This window comes from Staurois parvus, unplaced genomic scaffold (genome assembly GCF_062004578.1).
Source record: "Staurois parvus isolate SC_StPar_1 unplaced genomic scaffold, SC_StPar_1.0 ptg000106l, whole genome shotgun sequence".
Classification (NCBI taxonomy): Eukaryota; Metazoa; Chordata; class Amphibia; order Anura; family Ranidae; genus Staurois; species Staurois parvus.
The window spans coordinates 3,640,001-3,661,878 of record NW_028317902.1 but is presented as its reverse complement, the minus strand read 5'-3'; the positions used below and the strand labels follow the sequence as shown (position 1 = coordinate 3,661,878).

The window sequence follows — 21,878 nt, the reverse complement described above, 5'->3', positions numbered from 1 at the left end:
GAAACGTGTTGGATCGATGTCTATATTTCAACCTACCAATAAAGGCTTTGTGAACCCTGCACCAAGAGTTAGCATTTTCTGAACACCAAGTGCTCCTTCCCTCTCACACAAATTTTTTTTATTTTATTCCGTGCCCTTCCTTTTTGCTTCATCTCCTCTCTTCTTTAACCATTTCAACCACGGAAGGTTTTGCCCCTTCCTGACCAGGCCATTTTTTGCTATTCTGCACTGCACTAATTACGCAGTCAGGCAACACTGTACCCAAATTAAATTTATGTTCTTTTTTCACACATATATAGCTTTCTTTTGGGGGTATTTTATCATTTTTTCGTTTTTTGTGATATATATGAAAAAAGACCAAACATTTTGAAAAAAAACCCGATATTTTCTACTTTCTGTTATAAGAAATATCCAATAAACTCAAATTTAGTCAAAAATTTAGGCCAAAATGTATTCTGCTACGTCTTTGGTAAAAACAAAATCCCAATAGGTGTATATTATTTGCTTTGTATAAATGTTATAGCATCTACATCTAACTATGGTACATATATATATATATATATATATATACTGGAATTTACGCAGCTTTCTGACTGCCTATCACATTTCTTGAGGTGCTAAAATGCCAGGGAAGTACAAAAACAACCCAAATAACCCCTTTTTGGAAAGTAGGCGACCCAAGGAATTTCCCCACACATTGCAAGTGGGCAGTTGGCAAGTAGTTAAAAAAAACCCTTAACAAATTGAAAATAAAAATGTTTTGTACTACTCTGGTGGAGGGGGGGTGATCAGGGATTTTTTTTCACATTTCACTTTGCAGGAGCAAAAAAGATTATTGCTTCTGCAATGCAGTGCTTGCTTTGAACTGTCATGAATGGGTTAAGTTCATGACAGTTAAAAATACTAGTGATCTGTGATTGGCTACAGCTAATCACATGGTACAGGGTGCTGTGATTGGCCCATGTACTATGGGAGAGCTCTGGGCCAATTACAGCTCCCCAGGAAGAGTAGCAAAGCTGTTAAGAATCAGATTGATTCATGAAAGCTTTGCTAGCACTGTGATCATGTGATTGCATAGTGATCACATGACATCTGGGTGCTGATTACCAGGATCCGCATTCTGCGTTGGACGCAGCGGTCAGGGGGGTGTTAGTATAGCCGGAGTGACGTACCGGTATATCACTCTACTTGTACTTGGACACCCATGCTCTGAGGGGTTTGGACCCCCTTATCCCTAGCCTTTGCTTTATGCCCCTGCTCTTACCTACACCACCTGGCTGCTAAGTCTAAAAGTACTGCAAATGTGTCATGATTTACAACAGTTACTCAAATTGGGGTTATCACCTAAAGGTAAACTCCAGCCATTGCTTCCATCTTGCACAGTTGTACCGGCTCCTCTCCTGTACTATTATTGCTTACTACACACTGTAAGCTTCGAACAGTGTGCAATAGATGCTGCAGCAAGCCAGCTAGAGCCTGCGTAATAACCTGGCTGGAGGATATGCAGCATCCTCTAACTCTTTCTTCCCCAGTTCTAAAGTCCAGAGCCCACCACTTTCATTCATTGGATATTAGTTCTTTCATCCATGGAAGCTCAGCGTCACATGTGGGCTTTACAGCAGCTTCCTTTCATGAAGCTATGCACAGCACCCTGACAGACCCTCCCATTAGCCATGATCTGCCTGCATTGCATAGAGAAGCACAAACACCTAGTGATGATGTCACTTGAACTAAAATAAGGTATGGAATGAAAACAGGTTTTATTTTACTAACTTTATTAGTGTGTTAATGGTGGGAGGGAGCAGAGAAGGCAACATTTATGCAGATTAAAGTTCAGCTTTAAGTTGTTAATACAAGTCATTTCACCAAATCATATTTTTTGGGACAATTTGAACAGGGCCATCATTTTGTGCTTCCTAACTGGAACCTTAATATCTACACTGGAGAGAAATTGTGTTTATACATGTAGGAATTTGCTGCCCTCTACTGTTAGCTGCTAATATCACAGTGTTATGTATAATTATGTACTGTATTAACACTTCCTGACTCTGGGAGGCTGGCTTTGAAACCCCAGAAGGAGGAAGTGGAGAAAGTGTGGGAACACATGTCCTGTCCATGGGAAAGTTGTTGCAGAACCCAGACCAGAATACACGGATTATTAGGCTTATAGGTTTAGGATTATAAGTAGCTTCTGGGTGTATATATATATATATATATATATATATATATATATATATACTGTATAGTACAGTATATACTGTAGTGGTCACCTTGATGTATATCAGCTGTTTATTACATTAGAGTTTACAAATAGCTGTTTTTATTCTACTTAACGCTGTCTCTCCTGGTCTGCGATTCTATAGCTAGTTTTAGCTTAGGGCTCTACAATCTGCAAAGACTAGAGCCACGTCAGCCATCCAATGGCCACTTCTGGTCCAGTTGCATGACAGATTAGAATCTACAAGGGACTAAGATGCACAGTAGATAGACTGACTTCTGAGTTCCAGTGCCACACCACAAGCTTCAGTTTGTGAGAATCTGCATTCCAGGCGTTGAACCACAGTTGGAGGATCTCTCCAGGACCGCTGATCTTGTCTTCAGGTCTCTAACACAAAGATGGACACAGCATTGTGATCATCCTCATGAGACCCTGCAACTCAACGTTGCTGCAACATTCATGTAGAGCTATCTTTATTAATAACTATATGTGTACAGATATATGTGCACAATTCCACCAAGACTCCTGTTGGGTCATTTGTTGATAATACCTGTTTGTACATTGGATGTATTATTATTATTATACAGTATTTATAAAGCGCCAATAGTTCGCTCAGCGCTGTACATTACAAAGGGGGACAGAACATGTGACAGAACAATAACAATACAATGCAAAACATGAGGGGATTGAGGGCCCTGCTCTTTCAAGCTTACAATCTAGGAGGGAGGGGATGGTGGCACAGGAGGAGATAGCTGTGGGGGATGGAGTGGTAGGAAGAGTGGAGGAGGTCGGCAAGTTAGCAGGGGGTGGGGTAGGCTTTCCTGAAGAGATAGGTTTTCAGGGTGCGCCTAAAGGAGAGGATAATCTGATGGGTTGGAGCAGGGAGTTCCAGAGGATGGGTGACACCCTGGAGAAGTCTTGGAGTCGGGCATGGGAGGAGGAGACCAGGGAACTAGAGATAAGGAGGTCTTATGAGGAGCGGAGTGTGCGTGCTGGGCGGTACTTGGATATTAGGTCAGTGATGTAGCTTGGGGCAGTATGGTGGACAGTTTTGTACGTCAGCGTTAGGATTTTGAATTTGATCCGTTGCGCAATCGGAAGCCAGTGGAGGGATTGGCAGAGGGGGGTGGCGGAAACTGAGCGGTTGGAAAGATGAATGAGTCTGGCAGCCGTATTCAGGATGTATGTACTGCTATTAATTGTTTTTCTTATATAAAGCTTCTATAATTTCTATACTGTTGTGCATCTATATACTTTTTGGGTAATGTTATATGCTAGTTGCAGTAATTCTTCTGCTCCCAATTACTTTGATTAGATTACTGATTAGTTTCCCAGGAAGAGAATCCCCACATTTCACAGAGGCTCTCTCTTGAGTGGAGGCACTGACAAATTTATTAACAAACCCACTCTTCCACTTAGCGAAGATTCTGGTTCTCTTATTTACCTATAGGTTTAGTGCAATATTCTGTTTGGAGAGGGTCATTTCTCATACTCCGCCCAAAAGATGGCTATATACAGAAAAAACTTACTTAGAAAATTTAGAGAATAGCAAGATGTCTATGACACTCCTAACATTGATCTGCTTGTTTAGTATTTGTATTCTTATTATTTAAAACTATGCCCCAAAAGCTTCTTGATTTGTATTATTTTGATGTTTCACTTTCACACATAATAAGATGTTTATCATTTACTGTGTTCTAGTTCTGTCTGCTCTAATTTATGGATGTTGTTGTCAAAATCAACATATTCCAAGCCCAGCGCTTTCACACTACATTGCAAAGGCAATAGCAGTAGAGAAATCTTGGTAGAGGTTTTCCTTAGTGGTGATAAAGGTACGTTGTATTGTATTTCACTTTAATTTTGTTAGCATTGGCTTTTTCTTTCTAAGTAAAGAGGGAGTTAATAGTATGACCAGACTAGCGCACTGTACATATCTGTCATCTTTACTTATTGACTTTATGTACAAAGTCAATAGATTGTCCAGATTAGGATCCTTACTGCAATACACACTGGTATGGATAAAGTTTTGTCCAAACAGATCAATGACTGATAGGCTGCATCAATAACAGTATTCACTCTTTGCTTTACATTTGTGATGACTTCACAGTGATCATAATGGATTATTTAGTCATTCATATTTATATAAACGTGGGGCACCTGCTAGAATGTTCTAGAACATTGACCTAGCAATATTTAGTGCAGGGCTTTGTAATAGACCTGTTGATAAACCTACAGTATCTCACAAAAGTGAGTACACCCCTCACATTTCTGTAAATATTTTATTATATCTGTGACAACACTGAAGAAATTACACTTTGCTACAATGTAAAGTAGTGAATGTACAGCTTGTATAGCAGTGTAAATGTTCTGTCCCCTCAAAATAACTCAACACACAGCCATTAATGTTTAAACCGCTAAAACTAATGAATGTGATTCATTAGTGTTACAAGGTCTCAGGTGTGAATGGGGAGCAGGTGTGTTAAATTTGGTGTTATTGCTCTCACTCTCTCATACTGGTCACTGGAAGTTCAACATGGCACCTCATGGCAAAGAACTCTCTGAGGATCTGAAAAAAAGAATTGTTGCTCTACATAAAGATGGCCTAGGCTATAAGAAGATTGCCAAGACACTGAAACTGAGCTGGTTGAACCTTCACAAGATTGTATTGCTATATCTGTAGCCATTGGGGGAAATGTCCTCAATTTGTGTATGGCCACCAAGATGGGAAATGCTGCTGCTCCTCCAAAGGAAAACAGTAATAAGACCTTCATCTAAGCAGATTACACAGAACACAGAAAGCAAAGAAAACTTGACAGCGGTTATAACTAGGGATGAGGTTTGAGCATCAGGTGAATCTCACAGTGCTATACTGTGTAGAATGCAGTGTGGTAGGCTACAAAACCTATCCCCACCCCCATGCTATGTTCACAATTCCATAGATCTAACTGTCCTTCTTAGGACACTCCTTTCTGTATCAGCAGCAAGTGTGCTTGCTTGTCAACCATTTGTTTTTTTATTTTATGGTTTATGAGGGTCTTTATTCTTATTTAACATTTTCCTATTTTTTTGCCAGGGTTAAAACATTAAAATAGCAGGCTTTTGTTTCTCGTAGTTAGTCCTTTAGTATATATACATATATATATATTTTATATATATATATATATATATATATACACATATTTTATACTTGTTGGAACTGCCACTTGTATGCAACTTCCTTGTTGTATGGTAACTAGTATCCATCAAAATCACAACACATTCCCCTCCCTATCACCATACTTTCAATAAAAGTTAGGTATTTCATTCATCTCCCCAAAAAATACTACAATAAGAGTCAGGTCCAAAATGAGAGGTGGTGTCTGTCAGCAGTACTAGTGCTATTTCCAGTTCTACTCTATTAATCCTACCATAGCCCCACAAACTACCTCACAGCTACCTCTGCACTACTATGGCTGTCTTCTTAATACGTCTGCTGCTGACAACAGCATCATAATTTGAAACCTTTGTCATAAGCGCAAGCATCGCAGAAAGCCTATCACAGAGATTGATGGGAGTAGCACCTGACTAGACAAGACAGGCTCATCTGGTGCACTGGAACAAAGGATCAGAGCGCATAGGCTCAAATATGGGGGCCACTTGTGCACTGCTGCTGCTGTGGCACTGATAAAAGTGGTGAATGTATTCCCAAGAAACAGTGCTAAGAAGAGTGTGGCTATGAGTAAATATAAACCTCACATAGAAGTATGTCTTTATTAGCAAATAGTTAAAATTGTATCCAAACGTGTGGAGCAATAATATAGAGCAATAATGTCCTCAGGCTGTAGATGGAATACCCACTCACCTATGTCCTCAGACTGGGAAGAGATACTTGCCCTCGATGTGTTCCAGAACCGGCAAGGGTTCACGGCGTGGAAGTGACATCACTGCGACCGATAAAGAGCGGAAATGGAGCCCTAGGAGTGGAACGCAACGTGCGCCACATGTTTGGAAACAATTTTAACTATTTGCTGATAAAGACATACCTCTATGTGAGGTTTATATTAACTCATAGCCACAGTTTTCTTAATGCTGTTTCTTGGGCGTACATTCATCTGGTGCACTGAAAGTGGCAGTAAACCCTTATATATACCCAGTCATGTGACTGGCTTCAGGTGACACACAGAGATGAAACCAAATCCTACATGGGTTGTACCTGTCTATCTGCAGTCTTCTCTACATTCATTCAGAGTACTGAATTTAAAACGCTTACCTGAAAGTTCAGGAAAAAGGGGGTGGATAGCTGAAATTAGATGCTGCAAAGCTCAGTGAGTAGAGCTCTGAGAGCTGATTGGAGGGAAGAGACCAACCCCCCTCTACAGGTTTGCAACCACTTTAAGTATACTAATAAAATCCACAAAGTTTGGACATAGATGCAATAGATGAAAATCAGTTCCAAATGCTGTATATTCATTAGAGGTAATTTGATTCTCTTTATATAAGACCAAGTGAATAGTATGTTCTTTTAGATGGTTATAGTGATCAAAATGGATTGTCCAGATATGCACACCAAATGTATTTATATCTGTGTATTATCCACAATTTATGTGTTGGTTTCAGGCTCTCTCTCACCCTAAAGGAACTTTTCTCCCAAACACCTGGAGTTAACACTCATGTGGTGAAGGGTCTCACCTATCATTGGCAGAATTATGTTGTATCTCAATTTTTTTTTAAAGGCATGCATGTAAGTGCAAGGGCATATGCCAACTACAGTCACAGAAATAAATGGATGTTTGTCTCTCACCTTGTCCTCTGTCTAAAGTGCCCTCCTCTAACTGCACCCTGTTTATTGCCACCAGATTGATAGTGTGTCACCAAAACTCTGTTCTCGGGGAACTAGATTTGCATTGGATCAAAATCACCTGGTTCTGAGGAGTCTGAGGAGTGTTGTATGAATGTTGCCAATCATCTCTTTACAATTTCAGGACAAACCAAGGTTGAATATACCTGGCCAAGACATGTCCGGCCACATCAACATGTCCCCAATGGGCAAGTTCAAGTTCGACTTATCAGCATGTATGAACAGGTAAACACGGTACAATACCTGCTTTCCTATGCTTCTTTTTTTATGATAGTTTGTATGTAAATCCAATGAAAGAAATAAAATGAATATCAAGATTTCCAAACTTTGAGAATTTCCACAAAATTAACGTTGCTCTTCTCTGGCTATAACTCTTCCCCACTGTAAAAAATATATATAAAAAAAAAACATTTTTGGCTTGAGTTGGGTTTTAAAACCAAATACAAAAAACTACAGTGTATATATTATTACTAAAAGCTGAGGCTTAATTTGCAACAGAACATATCTTTTTTTCCCAGTTTGTCAAACACAGATGCTAAGGGCAAGAAAAAAGAGTTTTGCTTTGGCTTGCTAAGACTGAGCTCACTGTCTGAGCAATTTACAAAATAAACATTCCAATTAGATTATGACTCGGGTACTCTGCAGAATTTCACTACTTACAAATCAGGGAAATAATAAAGATGGCAATGCACCCTGCAGACTCTGTGAATTATATATTGCGAGTTTGGATGCCATAATTGATTTTCAAGGTGGGGGAGGAGGGGGGTAGTAAGGGACTGCAGAATACACTACATATAAGTACACAGCCACTGCACCACATCAGAGTAATGCAGGCACTGCTTCCCAATCTAATTTCTCCTACCTTCCCAATAAAAGAAAGGAAGCTAATTACACAAGGTTGAACACAGCTGGTGCTAGATTTTATCCAGGATCTCTCTAATTACAGCACATGACTTTAATTTAATATCCATCCTGATTGTGTATGCAGTACAGCACACTTCAGTGTAGTCACTGCATTATTAAAAGTCTCATGATAATAATTGGCTTGAATTGCCTGTGTACACCTGGCTGCAATACTTTCAATAAAAAATAAATTGCTTTGTTTGGTTTTTTTTTTAGGTAAATGTAAATGAATGTGGTTCTGTTATCATAGTGAAGTCAATCATTTAAAAAGTCATGGATTGTGTTTTCCATTTGATTACATGTTCCGTCGATACAGCTATAATCTTATGAGTAGAGATGAGTGAAATTAAGAGGTTTCATTTCAGTTTGGTGAAATGCGTTGAAATTGTTGGGAAAGACAAAAATAAGATGTTTTTGGTCATTTTTAGGTTTTTATTGAGCTATAAGAGTTACACAAGCTCATTTTAACTAAACTGGACCTGTTTTTGTGTCCCTTATTAACATTACTATTTTATGGTTTAGCTTCTTTTTCTGAAATAAAAAATAAGCAAAATAAGGTACAATAAAATAGAACACAAACATTAATCACATATATGGATACAAACAAATTAAATGAGACTAAACTGCCCTAAATATAACCCTCCCTCCCCAAAGAAAAACATTTAAACTTCTGGAAGAAAAAATAAAAGAGGTATAGTTTTTTTTTCCAATCAACACTCACCTAAGGAGCTTAGTAGGCAAAATTGAGGGTTTACACGTATGCAAAATTGCAACATTTCACCAACAGTGAAATCTATAACTCCAAAATTGTTCTACTCATCCATAATTAAGGAGTCATCCTTCATACCTTAATATTCCCTGCCCACCGGGCCTTCCATTGTGTTTAACCTGACTTTGAAGAAGATTGAGACAAAAATGTCTGCTTTGATTTTAGGCATGTTACATTCTCTGAACACAGTTTTGTTCTTTGGTTGTAAGAAAACAGAGTGGGGGGCCAGAGGGGCCACCCTAACAGGGACTTTAAAAGAGAACCAACCGCGATGTAACCAAACTTACAGTAACAGCTTTATGGAGATCAACATTACATGAAATCGGTCAAATGACCAGAAATCCTCCAAACACTATTAAAATAAGTCAGATAATGTTATCACCTTAAAAAACAGTCCTGACGAACCTCACAGTCACGTGGGCTAAACGCATTGATGTAGACAGTGTCAACAAGCCGCGGGTCCCACCCCCACTGACAGTGTAGCCACTAGCCGCCCGCTGTCCGGATTTTCAATGGCGGACCTTCCACTTGTCTGAATTACACGTGGATCTTGAAGCAGAATGCCACAATGCAAAGCCCTTAACAAAGAGGTTGAGTACACCCAGTGTAGGACTGGATACTAGTGGGCATAGACTGGTGAAAGCATCATAAGCCTGCCCCAACCTAGCCACACTACACCATATGGAGGACCGCATACTAGCGAGCTCAACTCCTCACCTGTCTACATCAATGTCTACATCAAAGTCAGGTTAAACACAATGGAAGGCCCAGTGGGCAGGGAATATTAAGGTATGAAGGATGACTCCTTAATTATGGATGAGTAGAATAATTTTGGAGTTATAGATTCCCTCCTTGAAAACCAGCCTCCGGGTACCTAGGGAGCACACTATTCTGACAGAAATAATTTGGTAATATTCACACTGTGCATAGGTAAGTACATACAATTTGGTATGCTTTCATAGAACATGTGCACATTGTAGGAAAAAAAGTATCATCCTATCGCTGTTTTAACAAGAACAAACAATGCAAATGCATAGTGCTGAGCCAGTACAAATGTGTTCCTTAGCAGTGGTTTAAAGTGTTGAAACTGAGTTGAGACTAACTAAAGAAAACATTTTTGTTTGTTGACTGTTTTACTAACTGTGGTCTGTGGTCTTTTTACAATGTATTACAAGAGTGTATTAGGTTCTATGCCCAAAAGAACCAAGGAGAACCTGATGAAAATAGGACATTGTCCATCAAGAACTTTTGGGACACTGTCTTTAGCGATTTACCACTGAAAAAAGATTCACCAAAAACTTCCATTTAAGAAAAGATACTTTGATGTCCACTTAAAAATTCATGGCTCCAAAAGTGGTCATCTGACATCATAATGGGGATTGAAAATAAGATGGTGCTTGGGGGATGGGAGGATTCTTCGTCATCGGTCACAGTCTGACTTTTGACTCCTTCATCACTAGGGTATAAAATAATCAATAAACACAGTCATCAATAACTTAGTAAGCAGAGCTATGATTGCAGGAGTGTATATGTAGAGTGAACAGTGTCAACATGACATACACCTACAATAATAAGTAGGGATTGATTTTCTGTTAATTGTCAATTATTATTTCCCAGTAGTACCACACCACCACTGTCTGCCATTTAATGTATGGGAATATATTTTAAGGGATACACTGAACTACAGGTGAGGGACAAATTTACTGATATAATGTATACATTATGTGAGTATGATGAACTGTAACAGACAGGTCTTGCTGACCCTTGAACTGAAAATCTTGTATATACTGGGGCTTGTAGTTAATGAATGGCTGAAAGTCCAAGGTCTATGATGTTCAATGGGAGAATTAAGTTGCCGGGACACGTGTTACACATTTACCCAAATACAATGAGAATGCACTTGGCCCGTGTAATCAGAAGCATTATCTTCCTTTACTTTCCCCTTACTCCCTATACACAACAGGAAGTTAGAGGAAATCTCTCCAAAGTTTGAGGTATTCCCATTCCATATAGTTGCCACCGAAATAGTTGCTCCACTTGAAGACTTACCATTAAATCTTGCTCTGTTGACAACTCTAAAATTTAGGATTTCCCTTCACTTTCTGAATTGTTGACAATAGTCACCAGGACAGAGGGAGGTGAATCTACCCAGTGGGGGCCCAGACAGAATACAAATTTGGCAGAGGGCCTTTAATGTATCCAAAACTTAAAAAAAATGTTTGTTATTTGCATGCACTTTAATACCTTGGACAATTAGCTTAGTATGTGTCCTAAGACCTCAAAATCTATTACAAAAGCCCATAGACACTTTCTATTTATATCTTTAGAATGGAAGCTTGTAGGACTCTGAAGAGCAGTTTTCTAAAATTATTGTGTTATAAATAATAGACCTGTGAGGGGGCAAAGGTAAAATTTCACATTAAATTAATGGGATATGCTTAAGGAATTTCCTTTGCAAAATTTGCAAACACAGCACAGTTGCTGTTCATGGTACATTGGGTCAATGTACTGACTGCAATGATGTGCTAGATGTTGCCTAATATCTTGAATTCTGCTATGAGATGGAGAGTTTTCCTAAATGGCAGTTATGTTCACATTAAAAGAATTAGTTTATCCAGTAATACTGACATTTTCCTGCAAAGTCAGCATTTTGGCTAGCCATGAATTATAGAAAAGGTTACCATAGCATTCAGGTTTGTAATATCCCTTTATGGATATTTTACAATCATACCGTTTTTGCAAAGATGCTTGCGTGACACTTTCAGTTTTATGGAAATGAACACATAGGCAGATGTTTGTAATATAGCAGTTGTCATATTTGCCGACTTCACAGTTTTAGATTCTATAAATACCGCTAGGTCTAATATACATGTTGTGCTCAGGTTTTCCTGAAAAGCAAATTGTTGGCATTAATTCACTTGTTTATGTGTGCAGTAAGAAGCAAGTATAAATTAAAAAGAGGTTTATAACCTGGCCTTGGAGAAATTACAAGCTGGCGTGAAACTAAATGACATAGGAGAAATTCTTCCTGACGTAAGAAAGTTTTAAAAGGAACAGAAATAAAACAAAAAAATACAGAATACTACATGGTATGTACAAAGAGTTAGAAACAATAATCTCCAAGATTCAACACTCTTTCTATCTTCTCTTGCACATGTCTCTTTATTATATTAGCAATACTTAAAGGTAAGTACACGAGTACCCTACAAAGCAAAACCTTTCAAAACCTTTACAACAGTCAGTATGCATTTTTTCACTACACTAGTATCTACTTTTCTCTACAGTACTCTTTTCCATGTATTTTCTGTTGCTTCAATTAAAGCCTTTCAAATAGCCTGAGTCTTGCAGTTGAAATGATAATGTGCTTAAATAACTACATCAATAATGCAAACATTACATTTTTACCAGTATCTGTAATGTTATTTTATAGTGTATGAGTCTGTGAAGTAATATAGTTATGCGGTATATTACATTTCCTAGACAGAAGATCAGTGATGGTACTTTATAATCTTGCAATGCCGTATACTAACCCTAACACTATCCTCCTTGTAACTCTAACACTAAAAGCAACCTTTCCTGTAACCCTAGCTCTCACATTATCCCTCCCTATAACCATGCAATAACACTAACACCAATCCTCCCTGTAATCCCAACAGTAACATTAACCCCATTGAAACCCCAACACTAACTATGTAACTATAAGAGGTATAGACTCCAGAGAGAGAGATATCATATTACCCCGGTACAAATCATTAGTAAGACCTCATCTGGAATATGCAGTTCAGTTTTGAGCACCAATTCACAAAAATAACATTGGGGAATATGCATGCATCATACATACTAGGGGGAGTACAACTGGGGGAATCAATGGTGGAGAAGGATCTGGGAGTTCTGGTAGATCACAAGCTTAATAATGGCATGCAATGCCAAGCTGTGGTTTCTAAAGTGAGCAAAATCCTCTCTTGTATTAAAAGTGGTATAGACTCCAGAGAGAGAGATATCATATTACCCCACTACAAATAATTAGTAAGACCTCATCTGGAATATGCAGTTCAGTTTTGGGCACCAATTCACAAAAAGAACATTGGGGAACTTGAGAAAGTACAGAGAAGGGCAACCAAACTGATAAGAGGCATGGAGGAGCTCAACTATGAGGAAAGAGTAGAGGAACTGAATTTATTCTCTCTTGAGAAGAGGAGATTAAGGGGGGATATAATCAACATGTATAAATACATCAGTGGTTCATATAGTGAACTTGGTGTAGAGCTATTCACCCTGAGGTGATCACAGAGGACAAGGGGGCACTCTTTACGTCTGGAGGAAAAGAAACTTTAATCTCCAAACACGGAAAGGTTTCTGAACAGTGAGAAATGTGAAAATGTGGAATAGACTCCTTCAAGAGTTGGTTCTGGCCATCTCCGTGGATTGCTTTAAAAAAGACCCGGATTCTTTCTTAGCTACACAGAATATAACTGGATACTAACATTTATAGGTAAAGTTGATCCAGGGAATATCTGATTGCCTCTCGGGGGATCAGGAAGAAATTTTTTCCCTGCAGGAGCAAATTGGATAATGCTTTGCTGGGTTTTTTTCCTTCCTCAGGATTCACTATGGGTATAGCATTATAACCTTTTTTTTCTTTTTTTTTTTAATGGTTGAACTGAATGGACTTTTGTCTTTTTTCAGCCAGACTAACTATGTAACTAAATCTCACATTAACCCTCTCTGTAACCCAGCACTAACCCTAACGTTAATCTTTCTTGTAACCCTAACTATAACCCTGCCTGTAACCCTAGTCTTACATTTGCCCCCTCCCAAGTAACCAAGCACTTACTCTAACACTAAACCTTCTAATAATCCAAATACTATCCCCCTCTGCAACCCCAGCACTGACTCTAAAATTAACCATCCCTGTAACCCAGCTAACCGTACCACTAATCCTTCTTGTAACCCTAACTATCACCCTGCCCATAACCTTAAGGACTCGTTTACACTTGCTTCAAAATGTGATATTAAACACACTTTTTCTATTTCAATATTTTTATTAAGAAGGTTTTGTTTTAATAATACACCAAGCTCAAGATACGCCCACGCAGGGGCAGAGCAGAACATTAACATACATAAACAGATACATCCTGCTGACTTGTATTAGCCAAATAACGGAATGTCCAATGGCATCAAGGAGGGATGGCAAAAAGCCAAACCAAATAATAGCAGCAGGAATCCATCATATTACTGGGAAAAGAAAAAAAAAACTGTTAGAAAGAAGGAAAAAGAAAATATAAAAACACAGATAAAATTAGAAAAAAAGAAAGATTCAGAGAGAAAACATGGAAGAAAAGAAAACTAGAAGAATCATGGATCCAAGGCTAGCACAGGCAATGACTATAAGAGGCCATAACTAGTAGGAAGAAGGGATGGCAGGGAATAATGTATCCAAGGTTCCCAAACCTTAAGGAATTTCAAATGAGAATCTTGAAGAACGCTAGACATCTGTTCATTGATCAGCATAGCATTCATCCTGGTCTTCACCCCCTGGAAGACAACCAAAGGAGTTCTTCAAGCTTGAGCTATAGCACGTATGGCCGAAATAAATAGGTAGAATGCCAATTTCTGCTGAGACCTAGACAGACCCAAAATTGGGCAATGCAGGAGGGCCACCCTTGCATCCCTACGGACCAAAATATGAAATAACGTTTGCAGCAAACCAAAAACCCTAGACAAGAAGCCTATCAATCACGGGCACGACCACCAAAATGTGCAAGATGTCCCCACGTAGACCACAGTTCCGGAAACACCTATCTCCACCAGTCAGATTAAAGTGAGCAGTCCGAGCCGGACCCAGTACCACCGCAGGAGAACTTTGCAGGCAGCCTCAAGAGTGACGGTATTGAAGGAACATTTTGCCACCATCCCCCAGGCCCTACGCCAATCCTCCTCCGCAATTGAGAAACCCAGATCTCGCTCCCATTGAGAGACATAAGACAGGGGTGGTGAGGTGGACCTACTGTTAAAAGAGGCATAAATTACAGAAATGAGACCAGGGGACCCTAGAGAATGTTGACAGACGTGTTCAAAGGGCGTTTTGCGGTAAGGATACGCAGAGGTACGACGGAGGGACAGGACCCAGTGGCGCAATTGCAAATACCAATAATATCCCCGTGGCAGGACCCCCCTTGATTCTCAAAGAGACTCCCATAATGGAAACGTATGAGTGCTCAGAAAATCATGTACAATAACAAAGCCATGGGAGGTCCACCAAGAGAAAGAAGGGGGATGTTCTAAGCCTGGTGGAAATAAAGGATTATGCGTAATCGGCAAAATAGGTAGAAACGATGATATCAAATTATCCGAATATTTAAAAGAATTCCAGGTTCGTAAACTGTGAAGCATGATAGGGCTCAAATCCGGAGAGCCAAAGCAATGTAGTTAAGGAAAACGGAGCACAGTTGGGTAATTCCAAGAGTACCCACAATGGGATATCTGTCATGGCATGATGCATAGACAACTGGGAGATCTGAGCCGCCAAATAGTATCCAGAAACATATGGAACTCCCAAACCTCCCTGTAATCTATCTACATAGTGACTCTAGGCATTCTAGGACATTTATGAGCCCTAAACACACTTTTTTCAAAACACTCTTAATGCCAATAAAAGCACCTGTCACCAAAAAAAAAAAAGAATGGTAAGCTTACTGCCCTGTTCACATGTTGCATTTGCTTTGCTTCAAAAATAATACCACCTGTAGATTTCTTAATGTTTTAAAGTGTTTCCAAAGCCTCTAAAGAAGTCTATGACAAAGCTCACTAACAGCACCTGCAGCTTTTAAAGGGCTTTTATCCAGAATTAGCTTTGCTTTGTTTTAGAGGTATTGCAGGTATGAGATATCCAAGGATGCACTGGGAATGGCCTCTCATAGTGTAGTAGTTAAAAATACCAGCCTTTATTATATGTATTGCACTTACATTGAATCAATGGTAAAAACACCTTTAAGGGTTAAAGACTTACTGTACAGCTGTATACCCAGCTGTCTTGTGACGTCTGACATCAGGCTTCTCCCACGCGTTACGTCACGCCCCATGTGACTTCATCAGGGCTCTATGTTTCTCTGAGTGCACTGACAATGGGGGAGGAAGTGGCTGGGATCCTCTTAAAGAGACAGTAACCAGGTATTCTGTTGAGGAAAAGATTGTTCCTAAGGCTGAAAAAGAAGGGAATTGGGACCATATCTATATCCCCAGAGGAGAGGATGCCTGCATAGATGTAACAACATATGTTTTTAGGTCCATAGCTGGAGGTGAGTGCATTGCAATAGAGGTGATGGGATCCACAGTGCATGATGGTGTTTAATGCATATCCAATAGAACACGAAATTGAAGACTATATACGTTTACACTGAGATGTGGTTCTGGAACTTTTGATTTATATTAACATACAAGACTTTTAAGAGATTCTTAATGTTCACTATTTTCACAGGAGATTGTTATATGCATTTTATATGTGTTTTTTGTATGCACAGTTGATATATATTGAGTTCTATAGATTGATATAGAGGGAGCGCTGCATATTTTTTGCTAAGCTACTATTCGCCATGTGCGGGAACTCATTATGATGTGAGCAGCACCCTTGACGTAGGTTTATAAATTGTTATATTTAATTTGTCGCACATTTAGTTTTAAGGTGGTAATTGGGGAGATTTATAAGTTGCTAATTGATTACACAGAAGGCAGTGCAGAAGTGTCACTACAATATAACTTTACCCCTTGTTTCTAAAATAACTTCTGTTCTGGGATATGTTGCACTGAAAACTCGCCCCTTTGCAACCTAAAAGATAAGTTCTCCTTTCATAACATGTTACACATTACACCCATATTCAGGGTGCACCATGTAACATGTTATGAATACACCGGACCCCCGCTCCCACGCTTTGACAGCTAGGGGGGATCTTCTCCCCCCTCGCTAGCTGTCAAATTTTTTATAAACGCAGCCGTGCTGTAACTCCTCTGTGAATGAGTAACTACAAGTTCCGACAGCCTTAGCGGCGGTCTGTTTTTGTTGTTCTCAATGAACTACATTGATTCTTCCTGTCAGTATATCTGCTTGCCTGTACATCCTGTATGGGAAAGCAGATATACTGACAAATCTGTAGGAGATCTGCATGGCACCAGTGATCTGCTAATCACTGGTGCAATGGTTTCCAATACCCTGCAATCAAAAATAATAAATGCACATTTTTTTTACCTGCAAAAAAATGTGAATTTATTATTTTTAGTAAATAGGTGAACTTATCCTTTAAGATACCAGCACTGGGATCCGAACTCAGAAATATACTCATCAAATAGGCATGTATAGTATGTAACTGTTTAGAATTCTGTTTTAATTTACTGGGTGTGACCTGTAAAATAATAAAATAAAATTAATTTATATGCATGTGATAAAAAAATTTTTGAAGGCTATAAGAAGTGTATAGTTTTCAAGCTTCTTACACCTTCAAGTTTAATACAATGTGGAATTTGACTTCATAATATATGAAGAACAATAAAAAGGAGAATATTTCAAAGCTTAGTGCAGTATACAGTGGTATGTGTAACCCATGGCATCTAGTTCTAAATCAGCTTTCAGATGGCTTTTGATTGGTTACTATAGTATAGTTACATAGTAAGTCTGGCTGAAAAAAGACAAAAGTCCATCCAGTTCAACCATTAAAAAAGGTATTATCCTATACCCACAGTTGATCCAGAGGAAGGTAAAAAACCCTGCAAAGCATGATCCAATTTGCTCCTGCGGGGAAAAAAATTCCTTCCTGATCCCCCGAGAGGCAATCGAATATTCCCTGGATCAACGTTACCTATAAATGTTAGTATTCAGTTATAGTGTGTGTATCCAAGAAAGAATCCAGGCCTTTTTTGAAGCAATCCACTGAGCTGGCCAGAACCAACTCTTGAGGGAGTCTATTCCACATTTTCACAGCTCTCACTGTGAAGAAACCTTTCCGTGTTTGGAGACTAAATTTCTTTTCCTCCAGACATAAAGAGTGCCCCCTTGTCCTCTGTGATGACCTCAGGGTGAATGGCTCTACACCGAGTTCACTATATGAACCACTGATGTATTTATACATGTTGATCATATCCCCTCTTAATCTCCTCTTCTCAAGAGAGAATAAATTCAGTCCCTCTAATCTTTCCTCATAGCTGAGCTCCTCCATGCCTCTTATCAGTTTGGTTGCCCTTCTCTGTACTTTCTCCAGTTCCCCAATGTTCTGTTTGTGAATTGGTGCCCAAAACTGAACTGCATATTCCAGATGAGGTCTTACTAATGATTTGTACCGGGGTAATATGATATCTCTCTCTCTGGAGTCTATACCTCTTTTAATACAAGAGAGGATTTTGCTGACTTTAGAAACCACAGCTTGGCATTGCATGCCATTATTAAGCTTGTGATCTACCAGAACTCCCAGATCCTTCTCCACCATTGACTCCCCCCATTGTACCCCCCTAGTATGTATGATGCATGCATATTCTTAGCCCCCAAGTGCATAACCTTACATTTATCAACATTAAACCTCATTTGCCACAGAGTTGCCCAGTTAAACAGTGCATTGAGGTATAGTACACACAAACAAGCCAAATATACTTCTAATATTAGTTGATTTGGCTGCGAATTATATTAATAGATTATCTATAGCCAAAATATTTAAGAAGGGGGGGGGCTAGAACCCCTGTCAGCTTTTATTCATTATCTGTTTCCCTAACACACATTTTCTTCTTGTCTGGAGAAACACAAAATGAGGGGAAATCTCTCCAACAAAGCTAGGGATAGGAGTAAAAACCTGACAGGGGTTCTAATCTTTCCCTAAAACTAAGAAAAAGGTTTTGGCTATAGATATACTTGTAAAATTTGCTTTGCTGGACTGGATACTAACACAAACTGGAGTGATGAGTATTGCATATACTGTACATAACAAATTATACTGTACATGTGGAAGTCTAAAGTAATGATGCCAGGAAATCTGTAGCTAATGTGAAAAAAGTATTGATGGTATTTTGGATGGTTAGGAACTTCGGCCACTGAAAATATTTACTCAAATTCTTGTCTCTGGCTATGTGCTTTAAGCTTGTTTTTCACTGTGTGTCCAAGTAGTCATCCTCTACTGTAGAACCTTGCCTTTAAAAGCAATCAATGGAAAAATTACAAGCACAGATAAGTCAAGGCTGGAATGTAAGGGGTAGGGATTGTTCATAATGCCTTTTTGTGTCTGTAAAATGTTACTCTTTGTAAGTGTCTCTCTTACAATGTTAGAGTTAGAGATTATTTGTAAGTGACTCATTCACTGCAGCACACTGTTCTTGTGGCTGTAATCATGTAGTAATCATACTGTGATGTAGGATGCATCATATTATTTTGTAACCTATCAGGTAAAATATCCAAGGTTTCCTTTCTCCTACTTTCTTTTTTCTTTATTTTAGGCAGTTGATCCTGCCAGGAATACTCTCCCTGCCCTATGGCGGTAACCATACTGTATCTAGGACGATCAGCATTGTCACCCTAGGAGAGGGAGTGTGCTAGCACTAAAAAACACTTCCCTCTCTCCTCTTCTCCATAACATCGGAAGGAGATGTGTTTTGTAGTCCACTGGGATAGCTGGGACCAATGCTAACTGGTGACAGTTCAGTCAGAGAGCACAGCAAGCCTACATGATTTTGGGCTGGATATTACAAAGTGCTTTCAATGGCTTTCAATGGTTAGAGTTTACATACACTTTATGTCTTCTATTCAGTATACATGCGTGTATATCCATACATGCATGTTACCTATGTGTTGACGGCTGTCAGTTTATTTTAGAACTTGGTGATGGTGATAAGCTGCTTGTCTACTGTGTGTTCATACCCCCTTAATAATGGTTTTTTATAATATATACAGTGTATACTATATATGTATATATACGGTATATATAATTATACACTGTATATCCTGTATACATGTTACCTAAGATTGCTATATATTTCGGTAGGATTTGATATTCATATATTCAAACTATTTGGAAGGATTCAATATTTTCAAACACAATAGAATAATTAATGGAAAATTTGGGGGGGGGGGAAATTTTTCAAACAGAAGAATTGAATTGGACTGTGGAACTGAACTAACTGACTGTGACAACTGCAAATTCAATTTGAAACAAAATTTCACTTGAATCCAAATTATAGAAAAAAATCAAAAATTGATTTCATTTCCCTATGGGCCAAATTACTATTGAATTATGTAACATCATCTGAATTAAACAAATGCATTTGTTTATTTTGTTATAACTTTTTTCTGCTTTGTTTACATTCATCAAAATGTCCATTTGGAGATTTGATACATCACCCTACTTTTCCAACACTTTATCCCTGACCTGTCTGGTGTGTTCCTTGGTCTTCAGGATGCTGTTTGTTCATCAATGTTCTAGAACAAACCTCTGAGGGCTTCACAGAACAGCTGTATTTATACTGAAATTTAATTACAAACAGGTGGTCTCCTATTTATTAATTAGGCGACTTCTGAAGGCAATTGGTTCCACTAGATTTCAGTTAGGGGTATCAGAGTACAGGGGGCTGAATACAAATGCACGCCACATTTTTCAGATATTTATTTGTAAAAAAGTTTGAAAACCATTTATCATTTTCCTTCCACTTCACAATTATGTGCCACTTTGTCTATCACATAAAATGCCAATAAAATTAATTTAGATTTTTGGTTGTAACATGACAAAATGTAGAAAATCTCAAGGGGTGTGAATACTTTTTCAAGGCACTGTATATATATATATATATATATATATATATATATATATATATATATATAAAGGATATAGCAACTGATCAGAACGCATCTCAATGTTTGTGTGTGTGTGTGTGTATATATATATATATATATATATACACACACAAGCATGCATATATTCATTGCTATGGAACCCTGCAATTCTTTCCGAGCTGCAGATTTTATACATAGTTGGTACCATCCTGCCGACAAGCTGGAGCAGTGTGTGTGATTTCAGCACCATGAACAGCAGTCACAGTTTGGACCCAACCGATAGCCCTGGGAAGAGTTCAGATCCTCAGGAATATGAGAGCCTGCTTGTTTATTGTTTGTGCGTGTATATATATATATATATTTATATATATATATATATATAAAAACATGCTGCCCGATATATAAATATTTTAGAGATGAGTTCTGATTCACTTTTATGTTCTTTGGGCTGCAGACTTTATTAATGGTTGGGAGCATCTTGCACATTTCAGCAACATAGACAGCAGTCACAGCCCAGACGCAGGTGAAAGCCCTGGGATGTATAGAGAACCGCAGACAGATGAGCCTCCTTGCCAGCACCCCATTGGACGTCTGTGCATATATATATATATATATATATATATATATATATATATATATACACTCACCGGCCACTTTATTAAGTACACCTTGCTAGTACTGGGTTGGACCCCCTTTTGCCTTCAGAAATGCCTTAATTATTTGTGGCACAGATTCAACAAGGTGTTAGAAACATTCCTCAGAGATTTTGGTCAATATTGACATGATAGCATCACGCAGTTTCTGTAGATTTCTCAGCTGCATATCCATGAACTGTTGATACAAGGCAGGATGGATAGTTGCTTTCATGTTGTTTAGGCTAAATTCTGATCCTACCATCTGAATGTCACAGCTAAAATTGAGTTTCTTCAGACCAGGTAACATTTTTCCAATCTTCTCTTATCCAATTTTGGTAAGCCTGTGCGAATCGTACCCTCCATATCCTGTTCTTAGCTGACAGGAGTGGCACCCGGTGTGGTCTTCTGCTGCTATAGCCCATGTCCTTCAAGGTTCAACGTGTTGTGCATTCAGAGATGGTATTCTGCATACCTTGGTTGTAACAAGTGGTTATTTGAGTTACTGTTGTAATCAACTTGAACCAATCTGCTCATTCCCCTCTGACCTTTGACATCAACAAGGCATTTTCCTCCACACAACTGCCACTCACTGGATATTTGCTCTTCTTCTGACCATTCTCTGTAAACCCTAGAGATAGTTGTGCATGAAAAATCCCAGTAGGCCAGCAGTTTTTGAAGTACGTAGACCAGCCCATCTGTCACCAACAACCATGCTATGT

At 38.8% G+C, this 21,878-nt stretch overlaps 1 long non-coding RNA gene across 1 annotated transcript in view; it reads right to left on the bottom strand.

The window, feature by feature from the left end:
• Positions 1-13,749: 13,749 nt before the first annotated feature.
• Positions 13,750-21,878, bottom strand: part of LOC149467531 (uncharacterized) — a 12,243-nt gene continuing 4,114 nt past the window's right edge. Inside the window, exons 2-3 of the long non-coding RNA XR_016311909.1 lie at positions 15,737-15,902; positions 13,750-13,962 (exon numbers count right to left, since the gene is read on the bottom strand). This is a non-coding gene — a long non-coding RNA (uncharacterized LOC149467531). The remainder of the gene's footprint in view (positions 13,963-15,736; positions 15,903-21,878) is intronic.